General features: G+C 39.0%; 1 pseudogene; it reads right to left on the reverse strand.

Annotated features, from left to right (window-relative positions):
* Window positions 1-24,828: 24,828 nt before the first annotated feature.
* On the reverse strand, window positions 24,829-25,297 carry LOC136123866 (riboflavin kinase pseudogene; annotated as a pseudogene).
* Window positions 25,298-26,862: the final 1,565 nt, after the last annotated feature.

The raw sequence follows: 26,862 nt of genomic DNA on the forward strand, positions 1-26,862 counted from the left end.
TTTTTTCTCTCAACTCTATTTTTGTGAGATTCATCCACATTGCCTATAGCTGTACTTTGTTTATTTTCATTACTGTAGAGTATTCCATTGTATGAATTGACCACATTTTTTTTTCATCCATTTTCTGTTTTGTGATGAATCAGAATTGCATAACAAGTCTTTTCATGTATATCCTGTTGTACTTGTGCTTTTCCTTAGGGAAAATTCAGGGCTTATATGCAGCTAACATACCCTATTAAGGTGATGCCAATTGTTAAAATATTGAAATACATCTGATCCTGTTGGTAAAAAGCCATAGTATTCTATTATCTCCTCCAGACTTTAACTAATATTTTATTATTGAATATTTAAGTTGTTCTGTTACACTTTTTTTTTTTTGCGGTACGCGGACCTCTCACTGTTGTGGCCTCTCCCGTTGCGGAGCACAGGCTCCGGATGCGCAGTTATTTCAGTTATTGTATTCAGTTATGACTGGTTCCTTTTATATTTTCTAGTTCCTTGTTAAAATTCTCATTATGTTCATTGATTCTTTTCCTGAATTCAGTTAGCATTCTTATTACAAATGCTTTGAACTCTTTATCTGGTAAATTATTTCTGTTTCATTAATTGCTTTTTCAGGGGTTTTCTCTTGTTCTTTCATTTGAAATAAATTTCTCTGTCTTTTCATTTTGCTTAACTTTCTTGTCTCTGTGATATTGTGTGAAACAGTTACCTATTCTGGTCTTGAAGGGGTGTGCTTGTGTGGGAACATCCCTGTACAGTCTGTGTGTGCCCAGTGGCTTTGCAGGGAGAGTTGTATCTGACATGAGCATGAGTCATATCTTCCCCCAGGGTGTGCTGGCAGCTATCACCTTGGTAGGAGGTGGGGCTGGAGATAGAGGGGCTAGTGCCAGAGCCAGATGTGAGCTGGGGCTTCTCTACTGCTCAGTGGCCAACAGGACTTTTTTGGGAGTGGGGGTCAGGTCCTTAGTTGCTGGAGCAAAAGCTATAAGGGTCAGATCTGAGCTGGTTCCAATCCCTCTAATTGTGTGCTTTGCCCCCTCCCAGCGCCTGCACCCTCGCCCCAGAGGGGAGCAGTGCTTGAGCAAGAGAGGCTGGTGTGGACATTCAGCATGGGTCAGGGAATGGGCTGTGGCAGTCCTGGACCCAGTCAGAGTTCTAGATCTGCTGCTTCCATGGGCACCAGCAATGCCCACCCTCACCCTGTTATGATGCTACGTTGGGTCCGAGTCGGCTCCATCCTGCACAACTGTGCATTCCCCCGGTTCCATCAGCCCTTGTGCTAGTGTGGAGCTGTGCCGTGGAACAAGAGGGCCTGGAGCGGACACTTGGCTCGGGCTGGGGCTCAGGCTGGGGCGCATGCTGGGGCAGTTGTAGGGAACTTGTCAGAGTCCCAGACAATCTCATTTTGCTTCCTCTGCCTTGTTTCAGGAGTGAGCAAGTGTGTGCACACATTCTTCATGAGCATAGTCTAGGTTTCTTACAGCTCCACTGTCAGTCCCACTGGTTTTCAAACCAGCCAAGGGGACTTACCCCCACAAGCTGGGGTGCCCGATATGTGGCTCGCACGGCTCACTCCCCAGGGAGGATCTCTGAACCCACGTAATCCTCCCCCTCTTCTGTGTCCCCTCCTAGATGTGCAGGTCCTGACCTGACCACTTCTCTTCCCTTCCTACCTGATTCTGTGTGGGTCTTTCATACAGCCTTGGCTGTACAAGAGTCTGTTCGCCAGTCTCCAGTTTTCAATGAGAATTGCTCCACGTGTAGATGTATTTTTTTTTTTTTTTTTTTTTTTTGTGGTACGCGGGCCTTTCACCGCTGTGGCCTCTCCCATTGCAGAGCACAGGCTCCGGATGCGCAGGCTCAGCGGCCATGGCTTATGGGCCCAGCCGCTCTGCGGCATGTGGGATTTTCCCGGACCGGGGCACGAACCCGTGTCCCCTGCATCGGCAGGCGGACTCTCACCCACTGCGCCACCAGGGAAGCCCGTGTAGATGTATTTTTGATGTGTTTTTCTGGGACAGTGAGCTCCATGTCCTCCTACTCTGCCATGTTGATCCCTCTCCTGAAAAAGTGTCATTTTAGAATCTGGCTATAGTTTGTGACAATTGGCCAAGGGAAAATGAAAGTTTCAGATTGGTATGGGGGAAATGCCTTAATGGTGTGGGTGGTAACGTAGGGCAAGGATTCTGGTTAGAGCTTAGGTGGAAGACGTATAGACAAATAAGAATTATAGTAGTGTAAGTAATAAAATAGGAGGAATTTTGGGTCTTTTGCTTGTGGGTGGGTACAACAGAAGTACCAGTTCTTGGAGAAAGAGTGTAGAGAAGGGCAAGAATCGGCTTGTATGAGATATGAGTGAGAAAAGAGACAGCTCATGTAAAATTCCATGAGTGGGGGTGGCCAGAGGACATGAGGGCAGCAGAGCCTAACATTAAACTTAATGTTGTCAGTTCATGTCACACTGTACTATAATCTATCTTTCCTAAATCATCAGCAAAGTCTGCTACCCACTAGGGCTTTGTGTTGGTAGGGCTTTGGGAGCTACAGGAAGAGGGAAAGTGCAGCATATAGTGAAGTAGCCCAGATAACAGTAGCTCCAGGAAGACAACTGACCAGTGGGATGATTCAAAAACGATTCAGCAGGAGCAGGAATTCAGACCACATGAATGTTAGCTCCTGGGGATGCTCAGAAAACATGGAGGGAGTATGTACTTCAGTAATTGTCATGGGGACCCCAGCCATTTTTTTGGAGGGGGGATAGTGAATGAAAGGTGGGGACACACATGCACGACAAATATCTGGATTACACAGGTAGAATCCGAGGTTTCTTTTTCTACCAAAGAAGTCTTTTGTTTTAAAGTTAAATCTTGTCATGATTTTAAGCAATATAAACGAGGCAGTGCTCCATGGGTTCTGCTGTTTGCTAGAGTTCTCTTTCTGTTTTGTTAATACAGTTTCATTTATTATCAAAATATTTTCAGAGGGGTTAAGAAAATGTGAAGAAATGGAAAATATTTCTAAAGAGACAAAGGGAAATCTCTTTATGAAAGTTTCTTTAGAGAGGCTCTTTAACTCCTGTCCTCACTTCCTGCAATCCCAGGTCTGCATCTGTCTCCTTTTGTGTCCTCCTCGAATATTTACAATATACAAGTATCTTTGAAAAACCCCACTCCAGAGGTCTTACTCCTGGTTCTATTCTTCTTTTAAAAAATCATCAGGGAGAAAGGATTGTCTCCATGCTGTCTTCTGTGTTTTATACCAGCCCTTTCTCTTTGGCCATGGAAACCAATGGTAGGCAGTTTTCTCTAGTAATGTTTTTCTCTAGTAATGTTCAAAGTATAAGGAGAACATTAGAATAACTTGCCTGTGATGGACTTAGTGACTGTCCCATTGTCTACTGCTGTAAACCAGAGCAATTTTCTTCATATTTTCAGTTAAAAGCATTTGTAGGATTTTGACTCTTCTGTTTCACTTATTTTCATTTTTTAAAAAGTAACACATACATAAGGTAAAAATTTTAACTGCACAAGTGAAAACCGACCTCCTAGTCTCCAGTCTTCCTTACCCCACCCTAGAGACAATTACTCTTGTCAATATCTTTCAGAGATATCTTTCAGAGATATAACCTCTTTAAAAATACAAAGGCTGCATATTATTTACCCTGTCGTAGGCCTTGCTTTTTTACTTAACAATAGATTCTGGAGATTTCTCATTTTAGTACATGTAGCATTCTATCATTTTGTTTAATAGTTACATAGCATTCTGTTGTATAAATATATCATAATTTATTTAACCAGTCCCCTGGACACCGATAGACATTTAGGTTGTTTCCTGTTTTTATGATTTTTTTCTCCCTGACATGAAAAACAACAATGCAATGAATATTTTGGGCACACATGGGCTGTGTTAGGCAGAATTTCTAAAGTGGCTCCCCAAAGTTGTCCTATCCTAGTCCTCAGACACTGAATATGTCAAGTTATCATGCCTGTGAATACGTTGCATGGAAAGAAGAGGGGCTTTGCAGATGTAATTAAGGTTACTAATCAATTAACATTAAAATAGGAGATTATCTTGGATTATTTAGGTGGACCAAAAGTTCATGAAAGGAGCCCTTGAAAGGAGACAAGAGGAAAGCAGATGAGAAAGATATAGTGATTCAAAGGACAGGAAGGATTTGATGTGGCACTGCTGCTTTGAAGCTGGAAGGGGGTGAAGGATCCCCATGAGAAGGAATGTGAGCAGCTTCAAGCAGCTAAGGGCAGCAGCCCCAGCTGACAGCCCATCAGCTGAGGTTGAGAACTCCAGTCCTACAACCTCACGGGTCGTAAGCCCTATATATTATCATACTTTTAAGTCTTTACTAATCTCTTAGGTAAACGGTGTTTTTCCACTATATTTTTTAAAAATTTTATTTTATTGAAGTATAGTTGATTTACAATGTTGTGTTAATTTCTACTGTACAGCAAAGTGATTCGTTTACACACACACACACACATATATATATATATATATATATTCTTTCTCATATTCTTTTCCACTATGGTTTATCACAGGATACTGAAATATAGTTTGGTGTGCTATATAATAGGACCTTGTTGTTTATCCATTCTATATATAATAGTTTGCATCTGCTAATCCCAAACTCCCAATCCATCCCTCCCCCACTTATTTATTTAACATTTGAGAGTTTGAGGTTGGGCATCTTCTCACATGCTTAAAAGCATTTGTGTGTGTGTGTATATATCTGTATCTATCTCTCTCTATATTTCCCTCCAAACTAGATATGTATTTTCTTTGCCAATTTTTGTAAATTGCTTTTAAATTGCTTTTAAAGAATTCTTTATATAGTGAGGAAATTTGCCTATTGTCATATTGTTTTGTTGATTTTTGGGGGGATATTTTTTATATATGGAAATTAAAAAAACTTTTCAAATTTATCTATATGTTATTTTACATCTTATGGATTTTTGTATTGGTTAAAATTTCCTTTCCTTCTCCTTTCCTTCCTTTCCTTCCATTCCTACAGTGTTCTCTTATGGTACTTTATAGCACTGTGTGATTTCACTTTTCACATTTAATTCTTGGATTCATATCGCATTTTTTTTTTGTATAAAGAATGCAATAGCAACTCAACTTACCTTTTTTCCCCAGATAACTATCCAGTTGTTTCAACATCATATATTGAATAATCAATGTTTCTCTCTCAAATTTGAAAGGTAAACCTAATCCTATAGTACATTCCTGTATATATTTGGTCCAGTTCTGGACTCCTTCCCTATTTGGTTCCACTAATGTGTTCAACTATTTATCATATGCTTCATTTAAATAATTGTTCAACAGTTTCCCTTGGTTGACCTTTTTTTGGGAAATTTTTGTCTCGTTTGCACTTTCAGGTTCAGTTTCAGTGCATTCTATTTTTTGTTTACAGGGAGACCTGCTCGGTGCTTTGTGACCGCCTGGAGGGGTGGGATGGGGAGGGTGGGAGGGAGGGACACGCAAGAGGGAAGTGATATGGGAACATATGTATATGTATAACTGATTCACTTTGTTATAAAGCAGAAACTAACACACCATTGTAAAGCAATTATACTCCAATAAAGATGTAAAAAAAACAAAACAAAAAAAGACTACTGAAGAGGGCAGGATGGGTTCAGAAGAGACGGTTGTAAAACCACAGTGTGACTGATCAAAGGTCTCACTTTGTGCTTCATTGGAGCTTGTGGGTGGGAGTGTAGAGGAGAAGGACCAATTATAGAAATGAAGGAATTGGAACACCGGAAGGAAAAGGATAATGTCTCCTATTATAATTGAGACCTTAATTTATTTCACATTAGGGCTTTATAGTTGTGTTATTGGTACAAGTCATAGTCCCATTTTTTGTTGTAAATCAGCCAGATAAAGTGGAGACTCTCAAAGCAGTGGATAAGAAAGAGTTCAAAGCTGGAATCCTGGCTCTGTCCCCACCCCTCCTTCTTAGCTGTGTGACCTGGGGGTAAATTATCCTTCCAAGTCTCAGTTTCTTCATCTCTAAAATGGACACGCGTTCGGCACACATGTGCACACACACACACATACAGAACTAAGTCAAGAATTGAAATCTATTGAATTTGCCCATGTAAAAGGGGGATTATTGGAAGAATACCATAAAATTGCTTGTAACGTTATTGTAGGAAGTGCAGTCAGACCTAATGGATCTAGAAATCCATCAAGCAGCCTTTGTCTTCATCTCTCTACTTTGATTCATTGTGCGCATAGCTGCATTTTCCTATTACTCTTTGCAGACAGGCTTTCTCTTATTCGTCATGATCACATGGTTAAAATGGCCACCAGCCCTGAGCCCCTCCAGCCTTTCCGGTTTCCACCATCCCCTGCCTTGCTCAGTCTCTCTGTATCTTGTTCAAATGCACGGATGAGAGATTCAGATTTGTAGCTTATCAGATAATGGGTGGAGATGTCTTTGAGTTAGTGGCCAAATCTCATTGTATGAGTTGTGAGTCTGTGGGTAGAGTGTGGATGGGGTTAGCCAAATGGACTTCTGTGCACTCAGCAGGGGGTATAGACCAGAGAAGACTCCCTGAAAAGAGGACATGGATTGCACAGGCAACGTAACTGCAAGAAAATGACTCTCTGTAATCCATTAATAAGCAGTACTTATTCATCATTGTTAAAATTAAATAATGGCAATTTAAAAAACCTGAACGAGAAGTCAGGCGAACTACCTTCTGGGCTGGTAGCCTTTTATTAGAATCACCTGGGGGAGACTTAAAAACTCTCATGACCAGACTGCACTCCACACCAATTAAATCACAAATTCAAAATGTCTGAGGATGGGACTCAGTTATCAGCATTTTTCAAAGCTCCCGGGTGATTCCAAATATATAAGCAAGGTTGAGAAAAACTGTTGAAGTCTGTGTTCTTACTTAGCCGTTTGAACAGTCGCTGCACCTTATTGGATTTCAATCTTCTCATCTGTAAAATAACAGGTATCCCTAAGCCCCTTCCAGCTCTAACCTGAATTCCAAGGATTCAGACTTGATTTATCTATAATCAAACCAATTTCATACAACATACAGTCAGCCTTCCTTATCTGTGGGTTCTGCATGCACGGATACAACCAGCAAGGGATTGAAATTATTTTTTAAAATTCCAGAAAGTCCCCAAAAGCAAAACTTGAATTTGCTGCATGCTGGCAACTATTTACATGTCATTTACATTGTATTTACAACAATTTACATAGCATTTATCTTGTATTAGCTATTTTAAGTAACCTAGAGATTATTTAAAGTATACGGGAGAGGGCTTCCCTGGCGGCGCAGTGGTTGGGAGTCCCCCTGCCGATGCACGGGACGCCGGTTCGTGCCCTGGTCCGGGAAGATCCCACATGCCGTGGAGCGGCTGGGCCCGTGAGCCATGGCCGCTGAGCCTGTGCGTCCGGAGCCTGTGCTCCGCAACGGGAGAGGCCACAACAGTGAGAGGCCCGCGTACCGGAAAAAAAAAAAAAAAAAGTATACGGGAGAATGTGTGTAGGTTATATGCAAATACCACAGCATTTTATATAAGGGACTTGAGCATCCTAGGATTTTGATATGGAGTGGGAGTGGTCTTAGTACCAATCCCCTGCAGATATAGAGGGAGGACTGTATTTCAAGATAACTTAAATATCATGAGGAATATCATAAAGAAAGTTGAAAGTACAGATTAAAATATGGTTTGTGGGTAGAAACTTCTTTTAATTAGTAAATAGTAATAGTTATAAATAGGTATCCTTTGGGTATGTAGCCTATGCCAAACCTCCCTAAACTTTTCTCTGGCTAGATTTAAAGATGGATGGAAATTTTTAATAAAGAAGAAATAGGAGAGTGTATAGTTTTCTTTTTGAATTGAACATTGTGAAAATAATGTATAACTTACAGTGAACAGCTCTGAATTTTGGTGTGGAAATGTTGTGGATTTTTTTTTTTTTTTTACCTTTATGCGGACTTTATGTGAACTTCCTTTGCCTTTGGTGGAGCCACTTCTACCTTCTCAATGGAAAATGGTCCACCAGGCTTCCAGAGTATGGCAGCTCTGCACCTGATAACCTGGGAAAAAGAATATGGGGGCAGAAAAGGAAACTCCTTAGGCTTGGGAGTGGAGAAATCCTGTATTAATGATTATTTGAAGGTTGAATCCAATTCTTCTGCACTCAAGCCAAAAAAAAAAAAAAAAAAAGAAACCATCACTTAAATATACGCTGAATGTAGCCTCTTGAACCTCAATTCAACTTTTCTTGTACTGTCTCTGTATTCAAATTAGTCTTGCAATTCTAACTATATTTACATAATGCTGCACAACCAAGGGGATAGATGTCATACTTTTGATCTTACCGTGAATGAAGTTGTCCAGTGTCAGGGTAGAAATGACTTTGCAGTGTAGGAGTTTTTTTGTGATCTTAGGTATGGGAGAGAATCAATTTTGGGGTGGAGGCAGGGATGGCCATCTAGTTGTGGCAATTCATCAAATGGTGGTGGTCCCTGGCAGACTGAGATTGACGAGGTTGTTGGTGGTACGGTAGTTCTTAGGGGTTCTGATTTCAGCCCACCACTGTTCTCATTATAAATTCTCTTCTTATGTGGTCTCACCTATTTTTATAGATTCAGCTACTACCTTTATGTAGATGATGTTCGCAATCTGTATCTATGGATACACTTGTCCCTAAGCTTTAGATTCTATTCATCAGCTACTTGAATGTCCTACAGGTACCTCAAATTCCACACGGTAAAACATATACACACCATTATTTCTTTCTTCTGCCACCACCCTCCCCCTGCCCAGGGGTGGACCTAACACGCAATCTGTTCTTTACTCTTTACTTTATTCTCTGTTTCAGTGAGTGGCCATGTAACCTACTCACTCATCCAAGAAAGAAACCTGGGAAGTAGCCTTAATTTTTCTCTTTCCCTCAGTCTCCACAATCTAAAAGTTTCTGTTATCTGTCCCTTCTTCTCCATTCCTGCTGCTACTGTGTGGTCCAGTCCTCATTACCTTTCACCTGGCTTGGGTTCATCACCTTCAAGTCCATCTGCTATAGAATTGCTATCTCAACTATAATTCTGATCATGCTCTTTCCCTACCTAAAAATGATATTGCCACCAATTGTTTATCAGAATCTGTCGACATGGTCTATGAGGCTCTCCATGATCTTCTTCCTGTTATTCTCTCCAACCTTATTTCTGGTCACTTCCAGGCACAAAAAATATTCTGGAGATTCTCCTCATGTTGTTTCATCTGCCTGTACAATTGTCTCCTCCTTTACCTGGTGAATTCTTACATCTGTAAGTTTCCTCTTAGATGTCACCTTCTCTGTGAAGCCAGGCTAAGTTAGGAGCACTTTCTCTCTCTTTTTTTATTATTCTTGCACACTCTTATAATTACTGTGTCTCTCTGTGAGATCCTTGAAGGAGGGGGTATATCTTTGACTCTGGAAAGTTTGATGTAGGAGGGTTTGATATATTGCCTATTAAAGGACTGAAAAAACTGAGGAAAGGCAAAGCACATTAAGGGAATAAAAGAAAAGGGGAAGGAGAAGGAGAGGTATTAAGATTAAGACCCTCTCCCACTTTAGGAGTATAGAAACTACTTGGGCAATGAGGTGTTGGTAAATAGACAAGCGCACAGATTGACACAATTATGATATGACATAAAGAAGACTATACTTACTTTCTCTGTAGTACTCATGCTGATTTTCTCCGTGCTCTTCTGGCCACAGATGAACATATTGAGAAAGGGAGATTCTGGTTACAACTTTCAAAGTCCAAGAGAGTAAACATCACTGTTTGATCAAGAGGCTGGGTCCTGAGCTTTGTGTATAATCAGGAAATTAACACACCCGATGCTTGGAAGCTCAGATTTTCCTGTTCCTTAAGGGAGGTTCCTAAGTATGATATGAAATAGACTTAGCTCAGTGAAAATGCACAAAAGGTGAATTTGTGTAAACTTTTTTTTCTTCTCTCAATCATGAAGTTCTTTTGGTCTTTTAAATGTCCAAGTTTAAAATTTCTCATAACGTGTATAGAATTGTGTCTATGTTGTTTTTCAAATGCAGATATGATCTCTGTAACTCTAAACTTGAGTAATCCATTTGATTTTCCAAGCATGTGTCGCATTTTCGAGGAATTAGGATGTTACTAGGCAGTTTTATCTAGTAGTTTAGCATAAGCTCCTCACCTCTTGGTATTCTGAGCTGGTCACTCAGAGAAATTGAAACCAGTTTCTGTAAGAAGTCTAACAATCAGGATTTGGATTTGACCAAATCTCTGTATGTGGATTAAGAGAGTCTTGACCAGGACCCTGATGAACATGGGGACAAGGAAATACATTCCCGATGAAAGGCAACACCAGTGGGAAAGTTTTAGCTAGAGGGGAAGAGAAGAAGATTAAATGCTCTTTCTGTGTCATGATATGAGCATATGATTTTTCTTCCTTAGCCTGTTGGATTATGGTGGATTATATCGACTAATTTTCAAATGTTGAACCAGCTTTACATACCTGGAACACATTCTAGTTGGTGTACTAGTTTTCTTTCTTTGCACTGTCTCTGCCTGATTTTGTTTTCATAGTAATACTAATTTCATAAAATTATTTCCTCTTCTATTTTCTGTGACGGATTGTGTAGAATTGGTGTTAATTCTTTAAATGTTTGGGTGAATTCTTCAGTGAAACCATCTGGGTCTACAGATTTCTAGTTTGGGATGTTTAAAATTTTAAATTGTGAGTTCAGTTACCTTCATATTTGTGGGGCTGTGTAAGTGATCTGTTTCGTATTTGGTGAGTTGTGGTAGGTTGCGGTTTTTGAGCAATTACTCCATTTTATCTAAGTTGTCAAATTTATGTGTGTAGAGTTGTTAATAGTAGTCTCTTATTACTCTTTTGATGTTTGCAGTTTCAGTAGTTATATACTCTGTATTATTCCTGCTTATTGGTAATTTGTATGTTCTTCCTGTTTTTCTTTGTCAGTGTTGCCAGAGGTTTGTTAATTTTATTGATCTTTTCAAAGAACAAGCTCTGTTTCATTGATTTTTCTCTATTTTTTTCTTTTCAATTTTGCCGATTTTTGCTATTAACTTATTTTGTTCTTTCTGTTTGTTTTTAGTTTATTTTGCTCTTTTATTTCTGGGGTCATGAAGCGTGAATGTGCGTTACTGATTTGCAGTTTTTCCTCTTTTTTAATGTAAGCATTTGGTGCCATGTATCAGATTCAGTGCAGCTTTAGCTGTGTCACACACATTTTGGTATGTTTTTCATTTTCATTCAGGTATATGTATTTTTTAAACTTTCCCTTGAATCTTCTTCTTTGACCTACAGATTATTTAGAAGTGTGTTGTTTAGCTTCCAGGTGCTTAGAGATTTTCCTTTTATTTCTGTTATTGATGTTTATGATTTCTGTTATTGATTTCTAGTTCAGTTCCATTGTGGTCAGATAACAAACTGTATGATTTCAATTCTCTTTCCTTTGTTGAGATTTGTTTAATGGCCCAGGATATGCTCTATCTTGGAATATGTTTCATGGGCACTTGAAATGAATGTGTATTCTGCTGCTTTTGGGTGGAATGTTCAATAAATGTCTCTTAGGTTCGATTAATTGATGGTGTTATAAGTTCTTCTATACCTTTGCCTTCTTTCTAATTTGTCTATCAATTTTTTTTTTTTTTTTTTTTTTTTTTTGCTGTGCGCGGGCCTCTCACTGTTGTGGCCTCTCCCGTTGTGGAGCACAGGGTCCGGACGCACAAGCTCAGCGGCCATGGCTCACGGGCCCAGCCGCTCCGCGGCATGTGGGATCCTCCCGGACCGGGGCACGAACCCGTGTCCCCTGCATCGGCAGGCGGACTCTCAACCACTGCGCCACCAGGGAAGCCCTATCAATTTTTCAGACAGGGATTTTGAAGTCTTTAACTAAAATTGGTCATTTGTCTACTTTCCCTTTCAGTTCTATCAGCTTTTGCCTCACAAATTTGTAGCTCTGGGTGCATACACATTTAGGATTGCTGTTTCCTCTTGGTGGATTGCCCTTTTATCATTATATAATATTCTGCCCTGCCTCTGATCATTTTATTTTCTCTGAAGTCCACTTTATCTGATATTAATATAGTCACTCTTACTTTATTTTGATTAATGTTTGCATGATATATATTCTTTACCTCTTTCCTTTCAACCTGCCTATATATAAAGTGACTTTCTTATAGAGAGCGTACATTTGAGTCATGATTTTTAATCTACTCTACCAATTTCTGTCTTTTTAAAAAACAACTTTATTGAGATATAATTGACTTAATATACAATTCATCCGTTTAAATCGTACAATTCAGTTTTTTTGTAGATTCACAGATATGTGCAACTGTCACCACAATCAATTTTAAAATACTTTCATCACCTCAGAAAGAAACCCATACCTCTCTATTCCTTTCTCATCAACGCCCCCCACCCCAAACCACCACCCTGGTCCAATGCAACCATTCATCTACCTTTTGTCTGTATAGATTTACCTATTCTGGATGTTTTTACTGAATAGGATCATATGATATGTGGTCTTTTATGACTGACTTCCTTCACTTAGCAGTATGTCCTCAAGGTCCATCCATGTTGTGGCATGTATCAATAATTCATTCCTTTTTATGGCCAAAACATATTCCATTGTATTAATATAGTACATTATCTATTCATCATTTAATGCTTATTTGGGTTGTTTCCCATTTTTGACTATTATGAATAATGCTGCTATAGTCATTCATGCACGTTTTTGTGTGGACATATGTTTTTATTTCTCTTGGGTGTATACTTAGAAAATAAATTGCTGGGTTATATGGTAGAACTCTATGTTTAATTCTTTGAGGAACTGCCAGACCGTTTTCCAGAGTGGTTGCACCCTTTTACATTCCCACCAGCAGTGTATGATGATTATGATTTCTCCACATCCTTGTCAACATCTGATATTATCCTATTTTTAAAATTATAGCCGTCCTAGTAGGTACAAAGTGGTATCTCACTGTGATTTTGATTTGAATTTCTCTGATGTCTAATGATGTCGACCATCTTTTCATGTGCTTATTGGCCATCTGTATATCTTCTTTGGAAAAATGTCTATTCAGATTATTTGCCTATTTTCAATTAAGCTCTTTGTCTTTTTTATTAAGTCATAAGAATTCTTTACTCTAGATACACATATCTCTTATCAAATATATGATTTGAAAATATTATCTACCATTCTGTGGGTTGTCTTTTCATTTTCTTAATAATATCCTTAGAAGCACAAAAATTTTTTATTTTGATGAAGTCCAACTTATTTCCCCTTCTTCTTCCTCTTCTTCTTCTTGTGTTGTATCTAAGAAACCACTGCCTACTCCAATGTTACAAAGATTTACACTGATCAATTTTTTCTAAGTTTTAGTGTTTACATTTAGGTCTTTGATCCATTTTGAGTTAATTTGTATATGATGTGAGGTGAAGATCCAACATTTTCTTTCGTGTGAGGATATCCAGTTATCCTAGCACCATTTGTTGAAAAGATTTTCTTTCTCTATTGGATGTCTTGGTACACTTGTCAACTGACAACTGCATGGGCCTGGCGAGTGCTGCGGAAGGGTCTGCAGTGGCTGTAAGAGCTATTGGGGTTCTCAGCGGTACCTCTAGGTCCAATGGCTAGGGACCAAGGCAGGCAATGGTGGTGTCTGTGCAGCGGCTCAGCTGTGGGAAGAAGCTGCAAGTGTCTGTGTAGTGGCAGGGGCTGGTTGCAGACACACATGCAGTGGCAAGGGCCATTGCTAGTAGCAAAGGCTGGGGCCAGCTGTGGGTGCACCTACAGCTCTGGGCGCCCTGGCTGTTGGCAAGAACTCCTGTGGTATAGGGTCTTGCCATGGGCATGTGTGTAGCGGTGGAGGCTGGTGATAGAAGCCAGGCTGGTGGGATGCAGTTGTACAGGTAGACTGGCTAGCTGTAAGTGAGCACAGTGGTGCAGCCCAGTGACAGGAGTCAGTCAGGTCGGGGCTGGCAAGCAGCTATGGCGCCCTTGTTGTTGGTGTACACTCCTGTGGTTGCAGGGTCTTGCAACTGGCACATGGCAGTGGACAGGCTTGGACCAGTGGAGTGCAGGTGCAAAGCTGGAGTGGCTCATTGCAGGTAGGCCCAGCAGTGCAGACTAGTGACTGGATATAGGGCAAAATCAAGACCCACAAGCAGCGGTGGGGCTGCGTTCGCAGGGCTGCAGGGTTTTGCCGTGGGTATGCACTTGGCAGTGGAGGCTGGAAGTGGGAGTCAGGCTGGCAGCATGCAGATGCATAGCTGGAGGCACTAGCCCCGAGCATGTGCACGGTGGTGGGGGTCAGCCACAGGGGTCTAGGCTGGTATCTTTGCACTTGTACAGAGGCTGGGGCTGGCTGCCTGTGCAATCCCAGGCTCTGGCAGGGAGGAAGGAGAAGGAGCAGGGAGGGACTCAGGCTGCTGAGTGAAATCTGGGGTGAAAACTGATGAAATCTGCAGGGGATCCATGGTAGCTATGCAGGGGAAGGGGAGGGGGAGACTGACTCATTACTGTCGGGGGCTGGTGGTGGTGGAATTCAGGTTCCCCACTAGCTAGCATCACCTCCTGAGGCGGAGACTGCTCCTTATACTTCTGGACAGAGGTGAGAATTCCAACTCTCCGTTCAGCTTCCACTGACACCTCCCCAGTTGGAAAGGATAGCAGTGCCTTGTTACTGCTATCACATGGCCCCTATGACAATGGGGAGTGAGTGTGTGTGTGCGTGTTTGTGTGTGTGTGTGTGTGTGTGTGTGTGTGTGTGTAAGGGTAGCCTAATTATTGCTGGGTGGTAGTGAAAGTTCTGACTCTTCACCAGGGCTCCTCTGACACCACCTCAGGAAGGAGGGGAGGGGTGCCTCATTATTGCTGGGTGGGCATGGAAGTCTAGGCTTCCCACCCACACTATGGAGTGGGTGCTCCTTACTGTCAGGTGGGGTTGAAATTCCCAGATCCTTCCTTTGCCTTCTCTGACAGCACCCTGGTGGGTGGGGCTACAGTTCTTTCTGTTGTGTTTTGGTGGGAGTAGAGCAGCTATTATCTAAATGTTTTCTGTTTTACTAGGCTGCCCCTTTTGTAACTCTTTGGTTAGAGAGAGCAGGCTTTTGTTGGGGCCTTATTTTTTTGTCTGTGCCTGTTGGTGTTTTGAGGTTTCTGGCTTCTTCAGCTCTAAGTCTGAGATATATGAGGCATGCAGAAAACCCAGGTAACTCACACCCATACATTCCTTGGGTCTCCAGGTCTCTAGCCTTCTGCCTTCTTCTCTCCACCTTTCAGAAAGCAAACAAACAAATTAAAACCCCCCCAAACCCCACACAATATAAGAAATAATTATAAAAATATCAGCAAACAAAATAATGTAGATGCATTATATGTGGAATCTTAAAAGAAAGTTACAAATGAACTTATATACAAAACAGAAATAGACCCACAGGCATAGAAAACAAACTTATGGTTACCAAAAGGGAAAGTGGGGAGGGATAAATTAGGAGTTTGGGATTAACATATACACATGACTACATATAAAATAGATAACCAACAAGGGCCTACTATATAGCACAGGGAACTCTACTCAATATTTTGTAATAACCTATAAGGGAAAATAATCTGAAAAAAATAGATGTATACATACATACGTATAATTGAATCACTGTGCTATATACCTAAAATTAACACAGCATTGTAAATCAACTATACTTCAATTAAAAAAGTAATGTAGATGGATTAAACTCATACCAAAAAAACCCTACAAATTAATGTCAAACTTTAATCAGTAGGTTTATTAGTGAAAAAAGCAGAAAGGAGCATTGCTGAGGATGTTTATGCTCCATTTTCAACATCTGGGATCTCAAAATGAGAAGACACAGTGGATGCTGAAACACAAAACTTCAAACACTGAAATGACTGACTTGCCTGCATAAATGTGGCTAGGACAAAATAATTACAGCATGAGTATTTTAAAGGACAAAATTGTCTACCTGCCCCCATTTGTTATGTCTACATTTATCTCCCCTCTTTCCTCATAGGCACCAGAAAATGTCCCCTGGATCAAGTCCAGTGGGTAGCTGGCAATCGTAGGATTTGACTTTAGTAATAGGAAGCAGAGACAATAATCATCTCTGCTTATGAGCCCTGGAAGTCATCTCATTTGGATCTGTAGTTACAGGGTGCACTTCACTCCTTCAGTTTTTTTTTTTTTTTTGCATTTCTTTTTCTTTTCTTCCGGTTTTATTGAGATATAATTGACATACAGTGTAAGTTTAAGGTGTAAAGCATAAGGATATGACTTACGTACATCATGAAATGATTACCACAATAAGTTTAGTGAACACAGATTATCTCATATAGATACAAAATTAAAGAAATAGAAAAAATTCTTTTCCTTGTGATGAGAACTCTTAGGATTTACTCGTTATTTTTTTAATACATCTTTATTGGAGTATAATTTCTTCACAATACTGTGTTAGTTTCTGTTGTACAACAAAGTGAATCAGCCATATGCATACATATATCCCCATATCCCTTCCCTCTTGAGCCTCCCTCCCATCTTCCCTATCCCACCCCTCTAGGTTGTCGCAAAACACCTAGGTGATCTCCCTGTGCTATGCTTCTGCTTCCCACTAGCTAACTATTTTATATTTGGTAGTATATATATGTCGATGCTACTCTCACTTTGCCCCAGCGTCCCCATCTCCCTGCCGTGTCCTCAAGTCCATTCTCTATGTCTACATCTTTATTCCTGCCCTGCCACTAGGTTCATCAGTACCATTTTTTTTTTTAGATTCCATATATATGTGTTAGCATATGGTATTTGTTTTTCTCTTTCTGACTTACTTCATCCTGTATGACAGACCCTAGGTCCATCCACCTCACTAAGGATAACTCAGTTTTGTTTCTTTTCTTTTTTTTTTTTGCGGTACGAGGGCCTCTCACTGTTGTGGTCTCTCCCGTTGCGGAGCACAGGCTCCAGACGCACAGGCTCAGCAGCCATGGCTCACGGACCCAGCCGCTCCGTGGCATGTGGGATCTTCCCGAACCCTTGTCCCCTGCTTCGGCAGGTGGACTCTCAACCACTGCACCACCAGGAAAGCCCAGTTTTGTTTCTTTTTATGGCTGAGTAATAGTCCATTGTATATATGTGCCACATCTTCTTTATCCATTCATCTGTTGATGGACATTTAGGTTGCTTCCATGTCCTGGCTATTGTAAATAGTGCTGCAATGAACATTGTGGTACATGTCTCTTTTTGAATTACGGTTTTCTCAGGGTATATGCCCAGTAGTGGGATTGCTGGGTCATATGGTAGTTCTGTTTTTAGTTTTTTAAGGAAGCTCCATACTGTTCTCCATAGTGGCTGTATCAATTTACATTCCCACTAACAGTGCAGGAGGGTTCCCTTTTCACCCCACCCTTTCCAGCATTTACTGTTTCAAGATTTTTTGATAATGGCCATTCTGACTGGTGTGAGGTGATACCTCATTGTACTTTTGACTTGCATTTCTCTAATAATTAGTGATGTTGAGCATATTTTCATGTGCTTTTTGGCCATCTGTATGTCTTCTTTGGAGAAATGTCTATTTAGATCTTCCCCCCATTTTTTGATGGGGTTGTTTGTTTTTTAATATTAAGCTGCATGCACTGTTTGTATATTTTGGAGATTAGTCCTTTTTCAGTTGCTTCATTTGCAAATATTTGCTCCCATTCTGAGAGTTGTCTTTTTGTCTTGTTTATGCTGTCCTTTGCTGTGCAAAAGCTTTGAAGTTTAATTAGGTCCAATTTGTTTCTTTCTCTTTTTCTTTTCATTACTGTAAGAGGTGAGTCAAGAAAGATCTTGCTGTGTTTTATGTCAAAGAGTGTTTTTCCTATGTTTTCCTCTAAGAGTTTTATAGTGTCTGGCCTTACATTTAGGTCTTTAATCCATTTTGAGTTTATTTTTGGGTAGGGTGTTAGGGAATGTTCTAGTTTCATTCTTTTACATGTAGCTGTCCAGTTTTCCCAGCACCACTTATTGAAGAGGTTGTCTTTTCTCCACTGTATGGTCTTACCTCCTTTGTCGTAAATTAGATGACCATATGTGCGTGGATTTATCTCTGGGCTTTCTATCCTATACTATTGGTCTATATTTCTGTTTCTGTGACAGTACGATACTGTCTTGTTTACTAAAGCTTTGTAGTATAGTTTGAAGTCAGGGAGCCTGATTCCTCCAGCTCTGTTTTTTTTCCCTCAAGATTGCTTTGGCTATTCAGGGTCTTTTGTGTTTCCATACGAAGTGTAAAATTTTTTGTTCTAATTCTGTGAAGAATGCCATTGGTAGTTTGATAGGGATTACACTGAATCTGTAGATTGCTTTGGGTAGTATAGTCATTTTCACAATATTGATTCTTCCAATCCAAGAACATGGTATATCTCTCCATCTGTTTGTGTCATCTTTGATTTCTTTCATCAGTGTCTTATAGTTTTCTAAATACAGGTCTTTTACCTCTTTAGGTAGGTTTATTCCTAGATACTTTATTCTTTTTGTTGCGATGGTAAATGGGATTATTCCCTTAATTTCTCGTTCTGATTCTTCATTGTAAGTGTATAGGAATGCCAGAGATTTGTGTCCATTAATTTTGTATCCTGCAACCTTACCAAATTCATTAATTAGTTCTAGTAGTTTTCTGATGGCATCTTTAGGATATTCTATGTATAGTCTCATGTCATCTGCAAACAGTGACAGTCTTACTTCTTCTTTTCCAATTTGTGTTCCTTTTATTTCTTTTTCTTCTCTGATTGCCATGGCTAGGACTTCCAAAACTATGTTGAATAATAGTGGTGAGAGTGGACCTCCTTGTCGTGTTCCTGATCTTAGTGGAAATGCTTTCAGTTTTTCACCATTGAGTATGATGTTGGCTGTGGGTTTGTCATATATGGCCTTTATTATGTTGAGGTAGGTTCCCTCTATGCCCATTTTCTGGAGAGTTTTTATCATAAATGGGTGTTGAATTTTGTCACAAGCTTTTTCTGCATCTATTGAGATGATATATGGTTTTTATTCCTTAATTTGTTAATATGGTGTATCACATTGATTGATTTTTGTATATTGAAGAATCCTTGCATCCCTGGAATAAATCCCACTTGATCATGATGTATTATCCCTTTAATATGTTGTTGGATTCTGTTTGCTCGTGTTTAGTTCAGGATTTTTGCATCGATGTTCATCAGTGATTTTGGTCTATAATTTTCTTTTTTGTGATATCTTCTTCTGGTTTTGGTATCAGGGTGATGGTGGCTTCGTAGAATGAATTTGGCAGTGTTCCTCCCTCTGCAATTTTTTGGAAGAGTTTGAGAAGGATCAGTATTAGCTCTTCTCTAAATGTTTGATAGAATTCCCCCGTGAAGTCATCTGGTCCTGGACTTTTGTTTGTAGGAAGATTTTTAATTATAGTTTGAATTTCATTACTTTTGATAGGTCTGTTTATGTTTTCTAAATCTTCCTGGTTCAGTTATGGAAAACTGTACCTTTCCAAGAATTTGTCCATTTCTTCATGGTTGTCCATTTTATTGGCGTATAGTTTTTTGTAGTAGTCTCTTATAATCCTTTGTATTTCTGTGGTGTCAGTTGTGATTTCTCCTTTTTCATTTCTAATTTTATCGATTTGTGTCCTCTCCTTTTTTTCTTGATGAGTCTGGCTAAGGGTTTATCAATTTTGTTTATCTTCTCAAAGAAGCAGCTTTTAGTTTTATTGATCTTTGCTAATGTTTTCTTCTTTTCTATTCCATTATTTCTTCTTTTAAACTTTTTAAAATTAACTTTATTTTTTATAGCAGTTTTATGCTCACAGCAAAATTGTTTGGAAAGTACAGTGAATTCTCATACATGCCCATTCCCACACATGTACATCCTCCCCCACTATGAGCATCTGTACTATAGTGGTGTGGTTGTTACAGTCAATGAACATACATTGACATATCATTATCACCCCAAATCATTAATTTATATTAGGGTTCACTCTTGGCATTGTACATTCTGTGGGCTTGACAAATGTATAATAACATGTACCCATTGTAATATCATACAGAATAGATTCATTGTCCTAAAAATCCTCTGTAGTCTGCCTATTTATCCCTCCCCTGCCCCATTAACCCCTTATAACCACTGCTCCTTTTGTTGTTTCCATAGATTTGTCTTTTCCTGAATGTCATATAGTTGGAATCATACAGTATGTAGCCTTTTCAGATTGGCGTCTTTCACTTAGAAATATCCATTTAAATTTCCTCCATGTCTTTTCATGGCTGGAAAGCTCATTTCTTTTCAGCACTGAATGATATTCCATTGTTTGTATGTACCACAGTTTTGTGTATCCATTCACTTACTGAAGGACATCTTGGTTGCTTCTAAGTTTTGGTAGTTTTGAAAAAAGCTGTTATAAACATTCATGTGCAGGTTTTTGTATGGATATTTTGTATGAACAGTTTTCAGTTCTTTTGGGTAAGTACCAAAGAGCATAGTTTCTGAATTATGTAGTAAGAGTATGTTTAGTTTTTTTAAGAAATCACAAAAATAACTTCCAAAGTGGCTGCACCATTTTGCTTTCCTAACAGCAATGAGTGAGAGTTCCTGTTGCTCCACATCCCTGCCAGCATTTGGTGTGTGAGTGTTTAGGATTTTTGCTGTTCTAGTAGGTGTGTAGTGCCATCTCATTGTTGTTTTAATTTGCAATTCTGTAATGACATGTGATGTCAAACATATTTTTATAACTTTATTTGCTATTTGTATATCTTCTTTGGTGAGGTGTCTGTTAAGCCTTTGGCCCACTTTTTAATAGAGTATTTTCTTATTGTTGAGATTTAAGAGGTTTTTATATATTTTGGATAAGTCCTTTATCAGATAGGTCTTATATTTCAAATTTTATATTATTTTATTTTTTATACAGCAGGTTCTTATTATTTATCTATTTTATACATCTTAGACTATATATGTCAATCCCAATCTTCCAGTACATCCCCTCACTGTCCCACCACCCCCGCTTTTCCCCTTTGGTGTCCATACGTTTGTTCTCTACATCTGTGTCTCAATTTCTGCCCTGCAAATTGGTTCACCTGTACCATTTTTCTAGATTCCATTTTTCTTTTTCTGACTTACTTCACTTTGTATGATGGTCTCTAGGTCCATCCACATCTCTACAAATTACCCAATTTCATTCCTTTTTATGGCTGAGTAATATTCCATTGTATATATGTACCACATCTTCTTTATCCATGCATCTGTCGATGGGCATTTAGGTTGCTTCCATGACCTGGCTATTGTAAACAGTGCCACAATGAACATTGTCACGCATGTGTCTTTTTGAATTATGGTTTTCTCTGGGTATATGCCCAGTAGTGGGATTGCTGGGTCATATGGTAATTCTATCTTTAGTTTTTAAAGGACCCTCCATACTGTTCTCCATAGTGGCTGTATCAATTTACATTCCCACCAACAGTGCAAGAGGGTTCCCTCTGGTAGAGCTAATCAATGAATTTGGTAAAGTTGCAGGATACAAAATTAATACACAGAAATCTCTTGCATTCCTATACACTTACAATGAAAGAGCAGAAAGAGAAATTAAGGAAACAGTCCCATTTACCATTGCAAAAAAAGAATAAAATACCTAGGAATAAGCCTAACTAAGGAGGTAGAAGACCTGTACTTAGAAAACTATAAGACACTGATGGAAGAAATCAAAGATGACACAAATGGATGGAGAGATATACCATGTTCTTGGATTGGAAGAATCAATACTGTGAAAATGACTATACTACCCAAAGCAATCTAGAGATTCAGTACAATCCCTATCAAACTACCAATGGCATTTTTTACAGAACTAGAACAAAAAATCTTAAAATTTGTGTGGAGACACAAAAGACCCCAAATTGCCAAAGCAATGTTGAGGGAAAAAAACGGAGCTGGAGGAATCAGACTCCCTGACTTCAGACTATACTATAAAGCTACAGTAATCAAGACAATATGGTACTGGCACAAAAACAGAAATATAGATCAATGGAACAGGATAGAAAGCCCAGAGATAAACCCACACACTTATTGTCAACTAATCTATGACAAAGGAGGCAAGGGTATACAATGGAGAAAAGATAGTCTCTTCAATAAGTGGTGCTGGGAAAACTGGACAGCTACATGTAAAAGAATGAAATTAGAACACTTCCTAACACCATACACAAAAATAAACTCAAAATGGATTAAAGACGTAAATGTAAGACCAGACACTATAAAATTCTTAGAGGAAAACATAGGAAGAGCACTCTTGGACGTAAATCAGCACAAGATCCTTTTTGACCCACCTCCTGGAGTAATGGATATAAAAACAAAAATAAACAAATGGGACCTAATAAAACTTCAAAGCTTTTGCACAGCAAAGGAAACTATAAATAAGACGAAAAGACAACCCTCAGAATGGGAGAAAATATTTGCAAATGAATCAATGAAGAAAGAATTAATCTCCAAAATATATAAACAGCTCATGCAGCTCAATATTAAGAAAACAAACAACCCAATCAAAAATGGGGGGAAGATCTAAATAGACATTTCTCCAGCGAAGACATACAGATGTCCAAGAGGCATGTGAAAAGCTACCCAATAATTACTAATTATTAGAGAAATGCAAATCAAAACTGCAATGAGGTATCACCTCACACTGCTTAGAATGGGCATCATCAGAAAATCTACAAACAACAAATGCTGGAGAGAGTGGGGAGAAAAGGGAACCCTCTTGCACTGTTGGTGGGAATGTAAATTGATACAGCCACTATTTCATTTATTTCTGCTCTGATCTTTATGATTTCTTTGCTTCTGCTGACTTCGGGTTTTCTTTGTTCTTTCTCTAGTTGCTTTAGGTGTAGGGTTAGATTGTTTATTTTAGACTTTTCTTGTTTCTTGAGGTGAGATTGAATTGCTGTAAACTTCCCTCTTAGAACTGCTTTTGCCACGTCCCATAGGTTTTGGGTCATCCTGTTTTCATTGTCATTTGTTTCTATGTATTTTTTTTTCACTTGGTCAAGATTTTTTTCAAGGCCTGAAAACACTGACTAATCGAAAATGGCCCTACTGCAATTTCTTATAATATATAAATACTTAATATAAAACTTTAAAAAATGTAGACACTATTAACTAACTCCTAAACCACACACAATAGGCTTTTCAAAAGCAATAGTTATTTAACAAAATGTAAGGTGACAATATCAAAGAATTTTCACACTTAATGAGGACACAATCAGTCACAAGCTACTCAAACAAACACAAATCTTTTTTACACTTTCCATGTTTGTTTTTAACTTTGTTTCATAGAACCACTGATAATTCAGGCTTTTTTCAAGTATAGGATTTCTAACATTCAATTACATTTTCTAAGTATTTCTATAAAGAAGAAATGAAAAAGACACATACTACATTGTTTGCCATAAATTCATACACCAAAAAGTCAAAACAATCCAAGTGAATTTATTCCTGCTTCTCCCTTCTCCAACATTAGCTTTAGATGTTCTTCTAAATATTATATAAACAGTTTTGTTAAACTCAGTTCTCTCATTGATGCAGATTAGGGGAAAATGGTTTTATAATAAGTTATCTTTAAAATTATCTTCTAAATAGCACTCTTTAGCCTTAAATTACATTGTGCTCACACAACTACAACAGTTTGCATTTGCTCAGGAACATATAATCACATTAAAAACAAATGACCTTGTATTTCATAGTTTAGCTGGCTCTTAAAATAGTTTCCCTGTGGGGGAAACAAGTATTTTGTGTTGTTTAAGAAACTGGTATATGTAAATGAAATGCTAGGTGTTCGTTTAACCTACAGATGAACTTTTGGGTGTTTTTTCTAAAATGCAAGAGATATGTGCTTAATCACTGTTCATATAGTGAAGGAATGGGATGGCAGATACAGACGCAGATGAAACTCTACATTCTGTAAGTGTAGAGTTGGATATTCTAAATGGAAGAACTGACACTGACAGTTATTTACAGGAAACAAAGGTTAAGAAAAATGTTGAAGAATATCTACTCTTAAAAAGAGAGAAGTGTTATACAACACATAAATGAGAGCTAGAGATTCAAAAAACACTTATTTTACTGTTTTAAAAGAAAAACAAAAAAATAATAGGGAGAGAGTCTAGACCAATTAGAACTGAGGCAGCTGTAACAAAAATGGAACACAGTATAATGATTTGAGCCCTTAAAGGAAATGACTAACTAAAATGAAATTTCACGTCTTCATGTCTATAATAATATATAAATGCACTAAATATCAAAAATATGAAGTCTGAATTTTTCCCCTTATGTTTGTAATAAACTGTCAAGCCTCTGCTTAATATAGTTACTTTTATAAGCCTTCTGATTATCAGAGCATGCTATACAGGTACATGCATGCTAGAATTTTACCATGAGAATTATAGTTCTCATCTCAAACTAGTGACTTGCCTGTTACCCATATTTATATATATATTTCATTTCCATTATAAAACACTTAAGACATTTCTAGTGGTACATTTTAATTAACATATTACATAAAAAAGAATCTTGATTTTTAAAATGAACCTTTTTAGTACTGTAACATGATGGGTTTAATTGAACAGTTGGAACATAATATGGTAACTACATTGTACTGTTTAATTCACATTAATTCACAGTTTAATGTAGGAAAATGTTTGATTTTTAAAGTATAACCAAGATGAGACTGTAGAGTTATAAGCAGTAAAATATTAGAAAACAGTGAATGAATAAATATGATGCTTTTCCATCAGTGGCCATTCATTATTTTGCTTTTAGGAACCTGGAAGAAATTGTCTTCTTTGAGTTTCAAATGTTCTGGTAAATCTAGTCGTTTCTTAGCTTCCTCAATATCACCTTGAATTGCTGAAATAAGTGACTCTAAAGAATCAAAAGTTCTTTTCTGGTCTGGGGTAGCCGACGATGGCCACGTTGAGAATTTCCCCGTAGAAGTCCTCTTTGAAAGTATGCATGATATGAGTTTCCATGGACTGTTTTGTATTCTTGTAGTTTGGGTTCCATCCTATGCTCACCACCATCTTATGGACGTCTCCACTTCCAACACTGGCCCAACCATAATATATGCCAGTGGATACGTCAGCTGGAAGATTATCTACTACTTGTTCAGGAAAGTTAGCTGTAGGGATGCCCAGCTACTTGGAGCCGCGACCGAAGCCCCGCACCGCCTGGCTGCGGTGGAAGTACGGCAGGTGCCTCATGACGCCGTCAGCTAGGGGTGCAGGCTGTGGTCCAGTCTGCGCGTCCCGCGGAGCCGCTGTTGAGGCGGTGCCTGGACCCCCTGGACCAGCCGGGGGACATGGGTGGGAGCTCCGCAGGCCAGCCGGCTGGCTGGGCGAGTGCACGGGCATACAACGGGTCTAGCGGCACAGACGACACACCATGGCGAGACCCTCACGCCTGACCGAACAGAAGGTGCCGGGTGACTCAGATGCGGCGTCTGGGCTCCGGAACGCCGGCGACTGAGGAAGTGTGTATTTCTGTGTATTTTTAAATTTCTTCTTTGATTTCTTCAGTGATCTCTTGGTTATTTAGTAGTGCACTGTTTAGCCTCCATGTATTTGTGGTTTTTACAGGTTTTTTTCCCTGTAATTGATTTCCAGTCTCATAGCATTGTGGTCAGAAAAGATGCTTCATACGATTTCAATTTTCTTAAATTTCCCAAGGTTTGATTTGTGACCCAAGATGTGATCTATCCTGGAGAATGTTCCATGTGCAATTGAGAAGAAAGTGTATTCTGCCACTTTCAGGTGGAATATTCTATAAATATCAATTAAATCTCTCTGGTCTATTGTGTCATTTAAACCTTGTGTTTCCTCATTTATTTTCTGTTTGGATGATCTGTCTACTGATGTAAGGGGGGTTGTTAAAGTCCCCTACTATTATTGTGTTACTGTTGATTTCCCCTTTCATGGCCGTTAGGATTTGCCTTATGTATTGAGGTGCTCCTATGTTGGGTACATAAACATTTATAATTGTTATATCTTCTTCTTGGATTGATCCCTTGATCATTATGTAGTGTCCTTCCTTATCTCTGGTAACAGTCTTTAAAGTCTATTCTATCTGATATGAGAATTGTTACTCCAGCTTTCTTTTGATTTCCATTTGCATGTAATATCTTTTTCCAGCCCTTCAGTTTCAGTCTGCATGTGTCCCTAGATCTGAAGTGGGTCTCTTGTAGACAGCATATAAAGGGGTCTTGTTTTTGTATCCATTCAGCCAGTCTTTGTCTTCTGGTTGGGGCATTTAATCCATTTATACTCAAGGTTATTACCAATATATATGTTCCTATTACCATTTTCTTAATTGTTTTGGGTTTGTTTTCGTGGGTCTTTTTTCTTCTCTTGTGTTTCCTGCCTAGAGAAGTTCCTTTAGCATTTGTTGTAAAGCTGGTTTGGTGGTGCTGAATTCTCTTAGCTTTTGCTTGTTTGAAAAGCTTTTGATATCTCCGTGGAATCTGAATGAGATCCTTGCTGGGTAGAGTAATCTTGGTTGTAGGTTTTTCTCTTTCGTCACTTTAAGTATATCTGCCACTCCCTTCTGGCCCGCAGAGTTTCTGCTGAAAAAATCAGCTGATAACCTCATGGGGATTCCTTTGTATGTTATTTGTTGCTTTTCCCTTGCTGCTTTTTATACTTTTTCTTTGAATTTAATTTTTGTTAGTTTGATTAATATGTGTCTTGGTGTGTTTCTCCTAGGGTTTATCCTGTATGGGACTCTCTGTGCTTCCTGGACTTGATTGACTATTTCCTTTCCCATGTTAGGG

The sequence above is a fragment of the Phocoena phocoena genome, chromosome 5 (genome assembly GCF_963924675.1).
Source record: "Phocoena phocoena chromosome 5, mPhoPho1.1, whole genome shotgun sequence".
Classification (NCBI taxonomy): domain Eukaryota; kingdom Metazoa; phylum Chordata; class Mammalia; order Artiodactyla; family Phocoenidae; genus Phocoena; species Phocoena phocoena.